Source organism: Malaclemys terrapin, chromosome 2 (assembly GCF_027887155.1).
Source record: "Malaclemys terrapin pileata isolate rMalTer1 chromosome 2, rMalTer1.hap1, whole genome shotgun sequence".
Taxonomy (NCBI): Eukaryota; Metazoa; Chordata; order Testudines; family Emydidae; genus Malaclemys; species Malaclemys terrapin.
In genome coordinates, this window is record NC_071506.1 from 6552549 (window position 1) to 6571043 (window position 18495).

At 48.5% G+C, this 18495-nt stretch overlaps 1 protein-coding gene across 3 annotated transcripts in view; it reads right to left on the reverse strand.

The window, feature by feature from the left end:
• Positions 1 to 18495, reverse strand: part of ADGRB1 (adhesion G protein-coupled receptor B1) — a 271570-nt gene that overhangs the window by 102134 nt on the left and 150941 nt on the right. The window lies entirely within an intron of this gene.

Here is an 18495-nt window from a genome sequence, read left to right on the forward strand (position 1 = left end):
CCCCTCCCCCAGCATCACCCCATCCCAGCACACAGATCCCCTCCCCCAGCAACACCCCCATTCCAGGGCACAGCTCCCCTCCCCCAGCATCTCCTCCATCCCAGGACACAGCTCCCCTCCCCCAGCAACACCCCATCCCAGGACACAGCTTCCCTCCCCCATCCCAGGACCCAGCTCCCCTCCCCCAGCAATACCTCCACATCAGGACACAACTCCCCTCCCCCCGCATCACCCCATCCCAGCATACAGCTCCCCTCCCCCAGCATCACCCACACCCCAGGACACAGCTCCCCTCCCCCAGCAATACCCCCACATCAGGACACAACTTCCCTCCCCCAGCATCACACCATCCCAGCACATAGCTCCCCTCCCCCAGCAATACCCCCACATCAGGACACAACTCCCCTCCCTCAGCATCACCCCCATCCCAGGACACAGCTCCCCTCCCCCAGCAATACCCCCACATCAGGACACAGCTCCCCACCCCAGCATCACACCATCCCAGCACACAGCTCCCCTCCCGCATCATCTCCCCCATCCCAGCGCACAGCTCCCCTAATTATCCCAGCACACACAACTACCCTCCTTCAACACAGCACACACAGCTCCCCCCTCCCTCAGCTCCCACCCCACATCCCAGCACACACAGTTCCCCTCCCTTTCTAAACTCGCACAACCCCCCATCCTCCATTCCAGCACAGGACTCCCTGCTCCTTTCCTTCCCCTTCCTATCCCTATGGAAAGCCACAGAGTAGCTCCTGTCCTGATACCATTCTGTTCTCGCTCCCATCTGTTCCCCCCACTGTCAAGACAGGCTGTGTGGCCCACCACAGAGCCCACCCCAACCTCCCCAGATCTGGGAGCAGCGGGACTCCGGGAGGGGTGATCAGAGAGGACTACTGAGGCACGAATCTCACCTATCCTGCAAAGGACACAGGAAACAGGGAGTGGGACCCAGGGATCCGGACCCTGTGAGCTGACACAGGTGCAGGGCGGCTGGGGAAGAGAGAGCACGAGAGGACCTGAAGGTGGAGAAACACCCTGGGGCATCCGTGCATGATGCACAGAGGGACAGGCGTAGTGGAGGGGTTTTTTTTAAAGTAATTCCTCCAAGGCAAGCGGCTGGGGCTAATCTCCTTTGGCTTGGGGCTGGCTGAGGGAGCCTGCTGCTGCTCGGGGATGGGGGTGGGAGGAAAGTGACCAGGTGTGGGAGAAGGGGAAAGAAGCTGGGAGAGAGGGCGGAGTCTCTTGGGCATGAAAAAGTGCCTCTTAGGCATCAGTAAAAGTAACCTGGGGTCAGCAACATCTGTCCCAGTGGGGATTAGAGGGAAGGAGAAATTCCCTGTGTTTGGGGACGCTGCCAGGTAGCCCGGAACATGGGACCCCCTCCACTCTCCCTGGGACTGCTCCATCATGCCCATAGCATGTGCTGCCTCTAGCTAAGTGCCACATCTCACCCCCAGCTCCCTGCCTCCTTGCTCCAACAGCCAGCAGAACCAGGAGGGATGGAAAAGAGCTGCCGGAATAGGATTCTCCAGTGCTCTGGGTGGGCTGGTTGTACAGGTCCCAGGCAATGGGATTCACAGCCTAACGTATCTCACTGTCCGAACCTTCTCCGTGGAATACAGTCGGATCCTTCCCTTGCTCCACCTCCACCAAGTTACTCTAGGGGTATGCCCAGACATGAGCCACCCAACTCGGGCTTGTGGGGCTTGGGCAGCGGGGCTTTTTCATTTGCTGTGTCGATATCTGGGCTCAGGCTGCAGCCCCGGGCTGTAGGACACTGCGAGGTGGGAGGGTCCCAGAGCTCGGGCTCCAGCCCCAATCCAGAAACCTTAGCCAACACAGCAATGAAACAGGCCAGCCATGGGTTTTTCCTTGCTGTGTAGACATAGCCCTAGTCACACACCCCAGAAATATCCTAGATACAGTCTAGCTCTGCCTGGCAACTGAGAGCATGTTGAATTATTGTTCCTCTTAGCACGGAGAAGCCTCGGCCGAAATCAGCACCGCATTGTGCTCCGCGCTGTATAAACACATTGCAAGAGACAGTGCCTGACCTGAACTGCTTACAACCTAAATGGACAAGACAGGCAAAGGCTGAGAGGAGAAACTGAGAATTATCCCCCATGTTCATTAACACACTTGTGCACTCTAGCATGACCAGGATGTAAATGTGTGCTGCTGGTCATTTTACTGCAGCCTCAGGTTAAACACCACATTTGTGCCTTGCTCCAAACCTTTGTGTGGCATCATCAGTGCTAGAATTTTCAATCCTGTTTGTTAACACGTGTGAAAGAGTTGCCCAGTGGTCAGTGTGCGTTCCAGGTCCCCCTCTGTGCCAACCCACAGAGGGCAGGCGCTGTTACAGCCCCAGTTACAAAACCTTGGCTCTTCAGCTCAAGTTGCAACAGCTCTTGTTTTTAGCGATCCCCGGTTCCTTCGCAGGCGTGTTGGCCAAGATGGCAGCCATTGCCTATGCACGACTCAAACGTCAAGTAGCCATTCCCCAAAAGGCACGGCTACCAAAAGCCGGGATTAATGAGACCAAACGATATGAGCTGAGAGTTAACCATCCGTCATCTCAATAAACATTCAAGCATTGCCTCACCCGTCTGAAACCAAGCTCGGGAGATGGGAAAAGAGAGGCATTGAGTTAACGATTCATGTCGCTTTTTAATAGTTTTTTTTTTTTTTTAGGTAAATGGGGAAACTCCATGCAAAGCGTCACAGAGTCCCACAGCTCTAATGCGCCCACTGTGAGGGCCAGATCATCCCCTCCTGCTGCTTTCGTGGAAGGGGTAAAAACAATGGGAACTGTTGGACGCTGGGTGGGATGAGTCTATGTGCAAACTCTCCGGACTCCATCAGAGCAACGGGAAGGGCATAGCGGCAGTATCACAGGGAAATAGCTGTGAGAATTAATGCCACACTCCAGCTCTGGGATGCTCTCTTTGCACAATCAGCCATCCTCTGAGGAGAGAGCTAGTGAAGAGTGCCAGAAGAACCACAGGCAGTCCAGATGGAGCCATGCCGCTATGGAGCCCAGGGCGTATACCAGACGGACTGAGCTTCTGCACAGATGCCCTTGCCTTTGGCAGATGCCCCTTGATCTGTGGGAGCTCCTTGCAGGATTCAGGCTGTCCGTAGCTCAAGAGGTCTGTACCACTCCTACGACACAGCAACTCTCTCCCTGTGTCACAGAGTGTAACCTCCTTCTGCCTGATCCGTGGGCAGGCAAAATCTGGGCCTTGGTTTCAGAGGAAGAGCAGAGAAAAGGGTAACTGAGTTGAAACTGAAATGCAAAGGTCAGAGTATGAACAGAACGAAGCAGAATCAAGGAGCTTAAATAGCCCCCTCTGGTACTGAATCCAAAGGGCAGCTTGGGAGAGGTTAAGAACTACACCTTCCTCTGTATCGCCTGCAAACCAAAATACCCGTGAAGAAGCAGAATAAAATGGCTTCTTCCAGCCAGATCAAGCGCAGCAGGTGGAGATAGCATGATGGAGACAGAAGAAAGCACAGGAGACTGGAATGCAGGAAGAGCAGTGATGAGGAAGCGATGCCACAGGATGGAGGACAGTAACAGTCACATTTCATAATGCAAATAAGGGCTCAAGGGTCAGGCAAACAGCCAAAGTTCATTGTCACCTGGTTAAAAGAAGATATATATCACAGTGCTGAGTATAGCAGTCGCTGGGCACTTTGTAGCAATGTGGAATTAAGAGTCCATTCCATTCCCAAATGGCCATTGACAGACAGAGAGGGAGTGTACATGATGTTGGTGTAGATAGATTCATAGATTATAAAACCAAAAGGGTCCATTCATAGAATCATAGAAGATTAGGGTTGGAAGAGACCTCAGGAGGTCATCTAGTCCTACCCCCTGCTCAAAGCAACCCCAACTAAATCATCCCAGCCAGGGCTTTGTCAAGCCAGGCCTTAAAAACCTCTAAGGATGGAGATTCCACCATCTCCCTAGGTAACCCATTCCAGTGCTTCACCACCCTCCTAGTGAAATAGTGTTTCCTAATATCCAATCTAGACTTCCCCCACTGCAACTTAAGACCATTGCTCCTTGTTCTGCCACCTGCCACCACTGAGAACAACCAAGCTCCATTCTCTTTGGAACCCCCCTTCGGGTAGTTGAAGACTGCTATTAAATCCCCCCTCACTCTTCTCTTCTGCAGACTAAATAACCCCAGTTTCCTCAGCCTCTCCTCATAAGTCATGTGCTCCAGCCCCCTGATCATTTTTGTTGCCCTCCGCTGGACTCTCTCCAATTTGTCCACATCCTTTCTGTAGTGGGGGGCCTAAAACTGGACACAGTACTCCAGATGTGGCCTCATCAGTGCTGAATAGAGGGGAATAATCACTTCCCTGAATCTGCTGGCAATGCTCCTACTAATGTAGCCCAATATGCCATTAGCCTTGGCAACAAGGGCACACTGTTGACGCATATCCAGCTTCTCATTCACTGTATTCCCCAGGTCCTTTTCTGCAGATCATCTAGTCTGATCTTCTGCATAACACAGACCAAAGAACTGCCCTAAATTAATTTCTGTTTAAACTAAAGTAGATCTTGTAGAAAAACATCCTATCTTGATTTAAAAATTGCCAGTCCTAGAGAATCCACCATAACCCTTGGTAAGTTATTCAAATAGTTAATTACCCTCTCTGTTAAAAAGAAGTTGCACCTTAGTTCTAATCTGAATTTGACTAGCTTCAGCTTCCAGCCATTAGATCTTGTTATACCTCTTGCTGCTAGAAGAACCCTCTATTATCAAATTGCTGTTCCTTGTGTAGGTGCTTATAAACTGTGATCAAGTCACCCCCTAACCTCTTTGTTAAGATAAACAGATTGAGCTCTTTTAGTCTTTCACTATAAAGGCAAGTTTTCAAATCCTTTAATCATTCTCATGGCTGCTTCCCTTATCAATTTTCTACAGTTCCTAGCATCTGATTTATATTCATTTCTATCAACTTCCACTTAAAACTGCTTTCACTTCACCTCTAAACCAGATTGGTTTTTTAACCAATGCAGCCTTTGTTCTCAATTGTGGCATCTAGTAAAATGTTCTTTAAAAATTCCCAATTATCAATCACATTTTTCTGTTTACATTATTTCTCTCAACTGATTTGGTTTGTTACTGTTTTGAGCTTTATGAAATTGGCCATTTTAAAACCCACATATATATTACTGGTTTGGACTTTATTCTGTTTGCACTTAACAACTGAATGGATACATTTGTGTTAGTGATAGACCTGGCCCCAAATCCCAGCTCCAGTTACCTCCAAGCTTCAAAACAAAGTGGGTATGGATCTGGGCTGTTCATCTCTACTGGGTCAAGCTGAAACATCAGATCCAAACACTCCTGCACTGTTCCCATCCCTATTTCTAGACGCGGCAAAGCAACTCATACATTTAAAGCACATAGTGGGATGCAGAAAAGCACACATTTTATAATAACCATGCTTTGCTCTTATAGGACATGATCCAATGTCCACTGAAATCACTGGAGAGAATCCCATTGAGTTCAATGTGCATTGGATCAAAGCCATATAGCTCTTATATTAAAACCACTATAAATTACCAAAGGGGCGGTATGGGATATCCTGGGTCAGATGTTCAGCTGATGTACATCGGCATAGTCCACTGAAGTAAGTGGAGTTATGTCAATTTACAACTACTGAGAATGTGGCCCCCTAATATCAAAGATCACTGATTAAACATTTCGATCCTCTTAAAGTACTGAATTCATCCTACAGGATGCTAGTTCGACCCCTTGGTTTTAAACTCCTCAGCACAAACAATGCCTCTCCTTCCCTTAACCTTTCCCTCATCTCTATTACTCTGGTTTTAATCCTTCAGCATGTCTTTGACATGGCTTGGGGAGAACAGTCGTGCTGTTAAAAGAGCATTTGGGGTGATATGAAAAAATGGCCAATTCCCCCAGCAGTAATCACATGCTCCTCTACAGAGCTTTCTGTCTTCAAAGCACTTTGCAAAATGACCCAAAGTCAGATCCAGACCACAGGACCAGTGCAAGACCAGAGCACTTAAACCCAAAGGTTTGGTCAGCACTTTACTCCCATGTGAGCTCAAAGACCCTTGTGCTGAACCTCTGCCTAAGAATGGATTTACCCACAAATGACTCAGTCCACACAACACACACGGCAAGGTAGGATAGGACATATTATCATCCCCATTTTACAGGAGGATAAACTGAAACAAGTGCAGTTCAGTCCAGCATTGCCAAGTCTTGCAATTTTTTGGCAAAGTTTGCAATATTTGGTATTTGCATTCAAGCCCCAGCTCCTAGAGTCAAATGATTTATGGGTGAATCTGAGCATTCAGTATTTTTTTTTTAAGTTTCTAGCCCTTGTGGTTGCAAAGAAAAGCCTACAAAACATGACCCAAGTGTGACCTAACAGCTCAGAAACCCAGTAGTCAAACTAAAACCAAAACGTATTATTTTAATATCTCCTGATTTTGAAGCCAGTCTCATGATTTTGGGGAGCCTGACTCATGACTGTTGAATGCTTGTGGTTGACCATGCTGTGGGGACTCGCCCAGCACCACGGAGAGTGTTGATGTTGTAGACTGCAAACAATAGAGAGTGGAAGCCACTAAATGGGCTAGCTTGTGCCATCTCACCCATGCAAAATTCCCATTAGGACTCTGGCTTTGTGACTGCAATGGGACTCTGGACAAGGAGAGTCTCCATCACAGCCATTCACCCATTGGATCAGTGGGAGTTTTGCCTAAGTCAGAGACTGTAAGATGTAGGGTCTAGCCAATTCAGATTAGCAAACTCCACTTAGTTCAGCATAGAATGAAGGTCCCAAATTGTTTGTCCAGTGCACATTGCAGCTCTGTTTAGAATAAGCCTCTGCTCGGGGGGGTATTACTATGAGTAAGGAATGACTTCGTTACGAGCCGGATCCAAAGCACACAGAAGCCCAAGGGAGGTTTTCCATGGACTTCAGTGGGTGTTTGAACAGGGGTGTGATGGGGTGTCCACCCCACACAAGGCAGAGATGGTAACTTAGGATAGTTAACTGGATAGGCTGCACCTGGGAAGAGCCAAGGATTGAAGGCCTGATTGAAGATGGAGCCCAGCTGGGAAGGAACAGGAGGGGTGGGTATAAAGCCAGTAAGTTGACAGCCGAAAGGGGCTGCAGGAGAAGTGGGCTGCAGTCACCCCCTGGGGGTAAGGAGGGGTGTTTGATGCTACGGAGTTCAGTAGTCTGCAGTTACTCCCTGGGAGGAAGGCGTTTGAGCTGGTACAACCAGAAAGGGGGAGCCAGAAACTATAGGAAGGAGTCTCAGGAAAAAGCAACAGCGTCCGAGGGAAAGCAGACCACAGTTGCCAGGAAGAGGGTCCCCGGACAGGAACCCAGAGTAGTGGGTGGGCCCAGGCTTCCCCCAGCCACTGGGAAAGTGGCACAGACCAGGCAGTGGAGCACAGGCTGCCTAGGATGGTTGTCCAGTGGGATTTGGTCCCCTGAAAGGGGAGGACTATAGTGACCTGGCCAGAAGGCTAAGTCACAAAGAAGGAGCGCCCCAAGTCCTAGGGAAAGGAAGGCCACTGGGCAAAGAAAGGGGTGTCGGACCCCTGATGTGGAGCTAATCCCCTGATGCGGCCCCAAGGAGATGCCCGAGCGGCAAGCATACCATGTGACAAGAGCCTATAAGTGATATGTGCATGTGCAGGTATCATTTACTGTACCTCATCAGTAAGGCTCTTCATTTGGGCTATTTATTGACTGGTTGATTTAATTTATTTATTGATAATTTCCCAGGGATGTATTGGGTTTCATTTAACCCTTTCAAAACCAGAAGAAAATCAGCCAAAAATGAAAACAAAGGGCATCAGAGGAGGTGGGGTACTCAAGTGGGTGGAGAGGATGAGTCCTCCGTGAAACCTTTGATTCTGCACATGGGTACCCCTAGGTCCGTGACAGAAAGCCACGCGCTCATAGCTGTAAGGAACAGGAAGGAGGTTCATGAGCGTTATCTATAAATATTAAAACCTGTGAATCCCAAGGACAAAGAGGAATTAATTAGAGGTGAAATAAGGGAAAATAAGAGGAAATAGATGGGAATATCAGGAAAATTCTTCCTAATAGTGAGATCTAACAGACTGTGGCCTAGCCAAAGCGGAGAGGTGGCAGCCCCAAAACTAAACTTGAGACTACATCAGTGGGTGCTGGAAGCATTAGGACACCTGAGAGGTTTATTCCATCTCTAAGGTCTGTGGGTTCAAATTCAGCCCTAGCCCATTCCACGAGAGTAGGTTTTCATGATGGGTGTAAACACCAAGAATGTGATTCAGGAAAGCAATTAAGGACATAGTCCCATAGACTTCCATGGGAGTTAAGCACATGCTTAAGGACCTTCCTGAACAGTGATTAATAGCAAATTAAGGGCTTTGTTGTAGGAACAGGCATGGAACAGAAAGAAGCTTTAAAACAATGGAGCACATACTTAAGGCTTAAATAATATATAAATACTTCCTGATTCACAGGGGCTTTTTTTCTCCCTCCCTACCAAACTGACAGGTCAGTCAAGTGCTTGGCTGGGATCCATCTAGCGGCTTGATTATTAATTTGGAGAGCTGGAAACCGAGTCACAGTTAATCCCTTTTGCAGGATTCCCAAAGCAATTTTCATTTCCAGCAAAAGGCCATTGCAAAGCTCCTTCTGAACACTCTGGAAGTGCGAACGGGGCTGCCTTTGTACAACTGGCTTGGAATAAAATTCATTTTGTCTTGACGAGTGAGTTCTGGCCACAGTTTCTCCGGGACCTCATAGTTGGCTAAGGAGGTTAAAGAGTCCTGGGGAAAGGTGTAAGGAAAAGCTTTCTTCCTTTCTTACTTTCTTTCAGGAAAAATACAGGATGAAAATATCTAATTAGAATCCTGAACCAGTGACAGAGAATTCTGCATGCTTACAAATGAAAACAAATTACACTTTAAAGTGGAAAGGAGCCAAAATCAACCTCTGATTTCAAACACTCTGAAAGTACTGAACTTTCTGATCCAAATTCCAGGGTCAACTAAAATTGACACCCATAATGTCAAGGGTGGTTTGGGCAAAATTTCCCCTCAGGAACCAGAACGAGGCCCCCAGGCTAACAAGCTTTATCACACAAGCCACTAAACACCAAACAGACAGTAATGACTTTCACTGATTGATCCAGTGATTTGGGGCCAGATTTGCTCCCAGTAACATTAATTTAAATCCAGAGGGGCTGCACTGAAGTCAGCTTCAATGTAAATCGATGTAACTGAGAGGAGAATTGGGCTCTAGAACTGAAAGATGATTCATCCCGGGGCCAGTCCCTAAAAGCCAGCCACTGTCCTGAATCTCTAAATATTCTGCCAGCAGGTGTAATTGGCATAAATCTATTGAAGTCAAGGAAGCGGATTATCCAGCCCAATACCTAGCTTTCACTTGTCATCTATAGGTCTCAAAGAGCTTTACAAAAGGAGTAAATATCACTAGCCCCATTTTACAGATGGTAACACTGAGTCACAGAGTCATCTCTGCTGTGAAAGTGTCCAGCCAGGACAACACAGCTACATCCACCCCCACTGTATTATCCTAGGTCCAAGGACCACATTTCACAAAGTCAAATGTTCTTTGTGAACCGGGAGGTTCTTCCTCCAATCAGAAATACTCTTCAGCACCAGGGTATTACCCGACACAGGGCTTAAAGTGGGATTTAACTGGGAGGTAAGCTTTGTGCTGGATCCCTGAATTTCATCCAACTGCAGCTGCTTCTACCTATCTTTGGCTTAAAACTCTATTCTCACACCACTCTGCAGCACATATTTGGCACCGAAAAAAACAACTCTATGCTGATAGGGAAGAACCTATTATTAGATTAGCACCTATTATTAAATTAACTCTTTTTTTAAAAGACAACTATCGATCCACTTAGTCCGGGCACAGAAAGTGAATCCCGAGGAAAGATAATATTTTTTCAGAGGCTTATCGTTCGAAATCAGCTTGGCTGATTTGCTTCAGATTTGAAACAAATAAAATAAAGGCACTGCTGACCTGAGAATCAACTCAGGAATTATCAGGCATACGGGAAGTTTTTTGTGGGGGGAGGAAGTAGTAAGAAGGTTAAAAGTGAGGCCTTCTCCCAGCTGTGAATCATGTCTAACTGAATTGAAGCATTGCACAAAGGACAAGGTTACTTACTCTCTGCAAATTAGCCACAGAGAAACGAAAGAGCCCATATGCAGCTTCCAGTCTGAAACCTTAATTAACATAAACAATGTTAAATGCACAAAGAAACGCATGTTGCCATCAAAATAAAGCATATGGCTGGCTAAATACCCGTAAGATTATCTGGAGATAATCTTTTCAGACACCATAAATACAGCTGACGCTGAGCCATAATGACTCCCATCAGAAGGCCAGCACATTCCACTTGAGAGGAAACGCAACTTCCCAAGCAGCAGTGGTCTTTTCCCCCAGCCCAGTTCTGAGTTGAAAATGCCTGCAAAAATCCAGAGCACGGGGCTAATTATTAATCCCTATATATGTGCTCTACATCAATGCTGTGTATATATATTATAAAGCCTGAAACTCAAATCTTGTACAACACCTAGCACAATGGGGTCGTGGTCCGTGTCTTGGGTTCCCAGGGGCTCCCACAAGAAAAATAATGACTAATATTAATAAAATAATATCTCTGGTGATTTATTCCACATTTGGAGTCTTGCCAACCCACATGCTCAAAAATCAGGAGTTGGACCTCAACAAAATCATGAAGTTGCCCTAAAAAGCATGGGATTTAAAAAAAAACCCATCATGACGGGAATTCTTTGGATTTGCCTTTTGATTTTTAGCCTTTAAGGATTACACTTTCAAGCTCTTCTCTGTAGCCATGAGGGGTAGAAACTCATGAAAATGGAAATTCTCCCATAAAACACATGACTCCAGGAACTGGGGCTTGAACAAAAAAACACCACATACATTGAGACTCTCAATAAAATCCCCCAAGTTGGCACACTGCACGTCGTCTCCATCATGCCTGTCCACTGGATAATTCCCAGAGGAGACCATTGAGTGTACCACCCATCCTGGACCGGCTGTGAAGCACTCCAGCCTCCTAACCTCTTCTCTGTCTTATGCTGGCTGCCCATGACTGCAAGGAGACAATACGGCAGCTAGGAACCACAGAGGAGTAAGGAAGCCCAGCCACAACCCCATAACTGGCTGCAGGAAGGAGGAAGCGTAGGAGCGGTTATGCCAGCTCTTCACCCCTGGACTGGGACGATCCTCCTGTGGTTAGCTACAATACTTTTAGGGCCACTGTGAGCCCTAAAGCAGAAAATCTGAGCCACAATGTATTAGGCTGTAAAATAGTTTCCCAAGGGAAGAGCTGGAAGCACCATTGTAAGGGAATTACAGTTATTCCCTGAGACACTGAAAACTAGACTGAGCAAAGCACTGGGGAACGGGCTGTAGGGCACCATTGGCCCTGGCCTCCAGGGAATGGACAAGATATTCACACAGGTCAGTGGAGCTTCTCCAACTGGGACATCTAGGGCCCCTCTCAGACAAATGAGAAGATCAGAGTGTGATAGATCTGCCTCCATCCTACTTCAATGTGCCATTCCTGGCTGTTATCTCAACAGAGCAGATCTTCTAGATGCCGGGTCTGTCTATTCCGAGGCAGTTGCTCTGAGGTCCCAAACGATACAGTTTGCACCTGCACATGGCAGTAGCGGCTGCAAAACAAGGACAGCAACAGGACTTCACTGAACAGACTCCCGACCACTCACTATGCAGCACCGCAGGGCACCATCAGAAGTGCCCTTAGCACGAACAGAATGAAAGCAAGTCCCAGTGGCAAGTTTAACCTAGCGCTCCCAGATCTTACACAAGCTTTTCACCTCTAATTTCTCAGTTAGCATGTGAAGCAGAATATGGCCCACACATTAATCTAGAAAGGATTGTGGGAGGTACTTCACGGACATATCCTAAACACAGCCTCTTTGGTGCTAGGAATAACCATGATGGATCACTGTTCTCCATAGCTATCCTCTCCTTCAGCTGCAGAAAAGAGCACATCATTTCCTGACATTCTCCTAAAGACACTTCTCACTCTCCCATCACACAGCTGGTCATCCTGAGAACCTTCCAGAGCTCAGGCTTCCGGAGCTTTAGAAAAGTTTTCTTCATAATGTAAGCTCCAAGACAGGGCGCATCCTAGTTACGAAAACTAGCCCTGAAGCACTTGCATTAAAAGCTTCTAGAGAAAGTGCTCTGTTGGAAAAATTAAGATATAGTCAGACAAGCAGCATACGCATTACAGACCACATTGATAAGAAGGTCCTGGTGGACGTCCCGAATCTCTGGGGGAATCATGTTTGGGATGAATAGTGAAACTGGCCAACGGCTTCACTTGTGCACCCATCCCCCCGCCCCCAAAAAGGGACAACATGGCAAAGAGCATTGAACACCTGGGCAACCCAAACTTTGGTTAACGACAACTGTACAAAGGAACTAAATCAATGGGAGTTAGGTACCTAAATGTCTTTGAGGATCTGGGCCTCCGATAATACAGTGATGATGGGCAAATAGCTAGACAGATAGATTAGACCAGAGGTGGGCAAACTATGGCCCACGGGCCACATCCGGCCCACGGGACCCTCCTGCCCAGCCCCTGAGCTTCTGGCGCAGGAGGCTGCCCCCAGCCCCTCCCCTGCTGTTCCCCCTCCCCCGTGGCCTCAGCTCGCTCCACCGCCGGCGCAATGCTCTGGGCAGTGGGGCTGTGAGCTCCTGGGGCAGCACAGCTGCAGAGCCTGGCCTGACCTGGTGCTCTGTGCTGCACGGTGGCATGGCTGGCTCCAGTCAGGCGGCGCGGCTGCTTGTCCTGGTGCTCTGGGCAGCACGGCTGTAGCATCGCCAGCCACCGGTGCTCCAGGCAGCGCGGTACAGTGGCAGGGGGCAGGGAGAAGGGGGGGTGTGTGGATAGAGGGCAGGGGAGTTTGGGATGATGGACAGGAGACAGGGGTGTGGATAGGGATCAGGGTGGTCAGAGGGCAGGGAACAGGGGGGTTGAATGGGGACAGGGGTTCCGGGGGGGCAGTCAGGAAGGAGAAGGGAGGCTGGATGGGGCGGCAGGGGGCAGTCAGGGGCTGGGGGGTCCGGGTCTGGGTGGATGGGGCAGGGATCCCGGGGGGGGCCATCAGGGGACAGGGAACGGGGGGGTTGGATGGGGCAGGAGTCCCAGGAGGGCCATCAGGGGGTGAGAAGTGGGGGGGGACAGATAGGGGGCAGCGGCTGGGCCACGCCTGGCTGTTTGGGGAGACACAGCCTCCCCTACCTGGCCCTCCATACAATTTCAGAAACCCGATGTGGCCCTCAGGCCAAAAAGTTTGCCCGCTCCTGGATTAGACTGAAAGATCGATCGATTAAGGTCCTATTCAGAATATATTTGGCGGGCTGGATAATGCCAGCATTCTAAGTATTCATTAGATTGCAGGGAAATCCCGCTCTTCAGCAGGAGCAGTGATACAAGCTGATGGTACCAGTCACTCCCCACTTACAGTAGATCTCATCATACAAGGATAGTTAGCTGGCACCAGAAAAAGGACACAAGTATCATCACATTGTTGTTAATGCTTAATACGTACAGCTAATCATAGAGGTTAGAGAGAAGGACTCTTCTACAAGTACAGGCCTGCCCCTTTAGAATTATGCCCACCCAGCTGGAAGATTTCAAGTTCTGCATGGTGCATGCCATTGAAAGACATTGAGCTCCTGTCAAAAAACATAATGCCCCCTTCCTGCAGGAGAAGAGGAATTGTTAAAGGGCCAGGAATGTAGGCTATCTCTACTCAAGGGCTTATTGGTTAAGGTACTGGACTGGGACTCAGGAGACCTGGGTTCAGTTCCTGGCTCTGCCACAGAATTGCTGGGTGACCTTTGGTAAGTCACTTAATCACTCTGTGCCTCAGTTCCCCACCTGTAACAAGGGCATAGCAATCTTTCCTTTTCCTCACCCCTTTAGTGTCAAGTCTATTTAAACCATACAGTCATTCAGGCATGGACTGTCTCTTACTAGATGTATGTACAGCACCTACCACAATGGGCCCCGGAACTTAGCTTAGGCCTCTGGGTGCTACTGTAAAGCAAATATTAATAAGACCCAGTCCCTGATTCAAAGACTACACATGACCCAAGGAGTGGGTCAGTAAGAGCACTGGCTCTCTCGGACCAATCAGCACTAGTTCCTCCAGGTAGTACTGTTTCCCAGAAACCTAAATCACAAGCTTTAAATGGCTTAGTGCAAGACTACACAATAAAGAGACAAGATAAAATGAATCAAGCAAATGAGAGCGGGGCCAGTGGGCGGGGGAAGACGGGTAAAGAAATTAAATCAAGAAGCCAACCTAAGGTGCTGCAGGCAAAGATGAAGATGCTGTATTAAAGATTAACCGTAACTGAGAGGGGGATGCAGTTCTTTAAAGGCACAAGTGGCTGAGAGGCACTCAGCAAAATCCATGGAAATCTCCCAAGAATGAAGTCTTCAGAGATGCAACTGGATCGGGGTGCACCCACGCCTGGACCCGAGAACTCCTCCAGTCATGCTCGCTCCATAGTTTGCAGTTTCGGATGGGGATTAAAAGTGGAGCAAGGGGACTCATTAAAGGGAAAATTTCTATGGCAGCTGGGCCTTGCAGGGAGCAGAGAGCTGTGAAAATGGGAGAACAAGGTGCTATAGCCACTGTAGCTTCAAATCAATGGCAACTGGATCTAGAAAGCAGAGATGCTCTTCAGCCCTGGATGGTGTAATGGGTCACATCCAAACTCTGGGAAATCTGCCTACTTCAGAGTTCCTTGTACCTTCCCTTGAAGCGTCTAGTGCTGGTCAGTGTCAGATTCAGGGCACTGGAGTAGATGGGCCATTGGTCTGATCCAGTCTGGCAAAACCTATGTCCCTCTGTTCCTACGTAAACAACGCAAGTGCACAAAAACGAGCATGTGCAAAATCGCAGAGATACATGCACAGGCCGGGTTGAGTCTGCTTGGAAAATCTAGCCCTACATAGTGCAACAATCTAACTATTCTGTACATATTATCCCTGAAATCAGAAAGGTTCAACTGTGTCAGAGGCCCCGTACTGCAAACTGCTCAAGGGGATTCTACTTTCCCCAGAACTGGCATCTCTTTTAGAGCAGCAAAATTGTGTCTTGTAATGGAACGTCCAACAGATACCCTGTCTTACTTTTGGGAAACCTAGGATGGGGCTACGGGGTGGGAGAGCTTTTTTATTTACTGCTTTTGGTTTTTAAAAGACAGGCGATCTCACAGTACTTTCTAACATATTGATACAGCCTCCCTGGTGATATAAAGTCCTTTCAATTTTTGTTTGGACCATTCCAAGAACTGTTCTCTTCTGGCTGATATATCCGCTTGCTCGATATAGTCCAACAGAGCACACAACCAGCATTTTCTGCAGTCAGAGGGAGCGTTAGTCCGATTACTGCAAAAGCAATAATCAGAACCTCCTGGGCTCATCCAAACCCTAGTAAAGTAAATGGGTGAACTCCCATGGACCCCAGCAGGCCTTGAATGGGGCTATGGAGAATATGGACATTGGTGAGGCCTCATCTGGAGTACTGTGTCCAGTTTTGGGCCCCAAGCTACAAGAAGGATGTGGAAAAATTGGAAAGAGTCCAGCGAAGGGCAACAAAAATGATTAGGGGCTGGAGCACATGATTTATGAGAAGAGGCTGAGGGAACTGGGATTATTTAGTCTGCAGAAGAGAAAAATGAGGGGGGATTTGATAGCTGCTTTCAAATACCTGAAAGGGGGTTCCAAAGAGGATGGATCTAGACTGTTCTCAGTGGTGCAGGTGACAGAACAAGGAGCAATGATCTCAACTTGCCATGGGGGAGGTCTAGGTTGGGTATTAGGAAACACTATTTCACTAGGAGGGTGGAGAAGCACTGGAATGAGTTCCCTAGGGAGGTGGTGGAATCCCCATCCTTAGAGGTTTTTAAGGTCCGGCTTGCCAAAGCCCTGGCTGGGATGATTTAGTTGGGGATTAGTCCTGCTTTGAGCAGGGGGTTGGACTAGATACCTCCTGAGGTCCCTTCCAACCCTGATATTCTATGATTCTATGATTCTAAGGGGGACATCAAGGAATTGTGAGATAGAAGGACAGGGAAATGCAGCAGCAGCGCTATAGGCAGGGAGGTTCAGATCACGGAGATTCTTCTTCATCGTACGGAGGATATTCCTGTGTTGTCAGTGCCCCTTTCGTTCTCTGTGATCCTCAAAACAAACTCCCCACATGGGCGAAGCACAACGTTGCCAGGACGGTCGACGCCGCGTGGCACTTTAAACTGTCTTTTCCGATTTGTGTTTCATAAAGCTTTGGTTTCCGGGTCTGGAAGGTCATTCGAGTCTCGCCTCCGAACGGCTGAATTGCTTCTTGTCCTCATCGTTATTCTGCATTTGTGACTGTGCCTGATGTCTGACACTTGAAATGTAAAGAAAAACCCCGGTGGGACTGGAAGGGTTCAAAGTGGGGGCTGATTCCAATCCCCCTTACACCTGGTGTAATGCCAGGGAACTAATGGAGTTTCTCCTGATTTACATCAGCGCAATTGAGAAGAAACCTCTATGAATAACAGCCGATAAAATGATGCACTAGTGATGCAGGGGGAAGCCAGATGCAGTCGTGTTGTGGCGGACAGACTGGTGCACGGGGCAGATGCACTAGTGCTGATGCAGCTAGCGCTGGCTTCCGGGGATGCTAATTTTACCCCTCTTCACTTGCCCGGCCCCTGCACCTCAGGGAGAACACCCCTGCAGAAAAGCAGACAGTGTCACCACTGCAGCCAACTCTTGGGGTTTCTGCCAGAGCTTATGTGGGGGAGGCAGCTTTAGTTTATGGCCAGGGCTCCAGTGGACTGAATCAGCTCCCTCACTGACCATGGCCCCTCTCTTCAAAGCGACACCCATCCTTTGGGCTGCACTGGTTTCTTCCTCCCCCACCCCCGATCAGCCTCACACTACTGTGCTCTGAACGGGTATTTAGCCACATGACTGGCGGGAATGGGATTCCCGTGGGCAGGGGCTGTGCCACCCAGCTACAGCTCTTTAGGCACAGTGAGGACCCCGTTGCAGGATATCATGACTCGTGGCTCAGGATATGTCACCCCTGGCAGCACACCGGCAGGATTCATAGATTTCTAGGACTGGAAGGGACCTTGAGAGGTCATCGAGTCCAGTCCCCTGCCCGCATGGCAGGACCAAATACTGTCTAGACCATCCCTGATAGACATTTATCTAACCTACTCTGAAATATCTCCAGAGATGGAGATTCCACAACCTCCCTAGGCAATTTATTCCAGTGTTTAACCACCCTGACAGTTAGGAACTTTTTCCTAATGTCCAACCTAGACCTCCCTTGCTGCAGTTTAAACCCATTGTTTCTGGTTCTATCCTTAGAGGCTAAGGTGAACAAGTTTTCTCCCTCCTCCTTATGACACCCTTTTAGATACCTGAAAACTGCTACCATGTCCCCTCTCAGTCTTCTCTTTTCCAAACTAAACAAACCCAGTTCTTTCAGCCTTCCTTCATAGGTCATGTTCTCAAGACCTTTAATCATTCTTGTTGCTCTTCTCTGGACCCTCTCCAATTTCTCCACATCTTTCTGAGGCTGAATTCGTTCCCCTTAACTCCAAGCCCCACCCCCAGGAACTGTATTCTGTAATAATTAAACCTGCATGACGGAAGCTTTTCTGGCTGAGTGACATGCTAAACCCCAGGCATCAAAACCCAGGATCGTATTTAGCTACATCTTCCACAGCCCTGCCTGGCCTGGAAGGACGGGAGGTGACAGGATCATTCAGTCTCCGGGCCTATCTCTGCTGATGTGAGCAACCAAGGTTGCCAATCAGAGGCAGTTGCAGGGTTGGGCAAACTGAACTGAGACCCACCAAATTCGTTTCGTACAGGCTAGCAAGCTGTCACTGGGTTTACACTGAGGACTCCTCCACAGCTGGGTCCCACCGAACAGAAAGCAGGTGCTCCACAGATGTGCAAGAAAGACATACTTGCACCCAAAATGTTACATCTGATCAGCCACATGGATGGAGCAGAAACTAGGGGCTGCCTAATGCAGTGCCTTGTCTTTCTTCCGTGTCCTCTGACTTGAGATCACGTATGTTTTGCACTACGGTAAAGCAGCTGAATATGGAGCAATCATTTCCCAGCCTTGTAGCTGACAACTTATTTAATTCAAACCAGTCTGGGCCTGATTCTCTGCTCCCCAGCACTTTGTTTAGCCAGCTGTACTCGAGTAAAGAGAGTGTAAGAGGCTCTCGATCATTTTCAAACCATTTCCCACTGCAGTAAATGACTACCCAAGGTGTAAGGAAATGGAGAACCAGGCCTTGTGGGCTCACGGTGGCCTCTAGCCATCCATCCTTTCCTTCTGCTTTATCCCT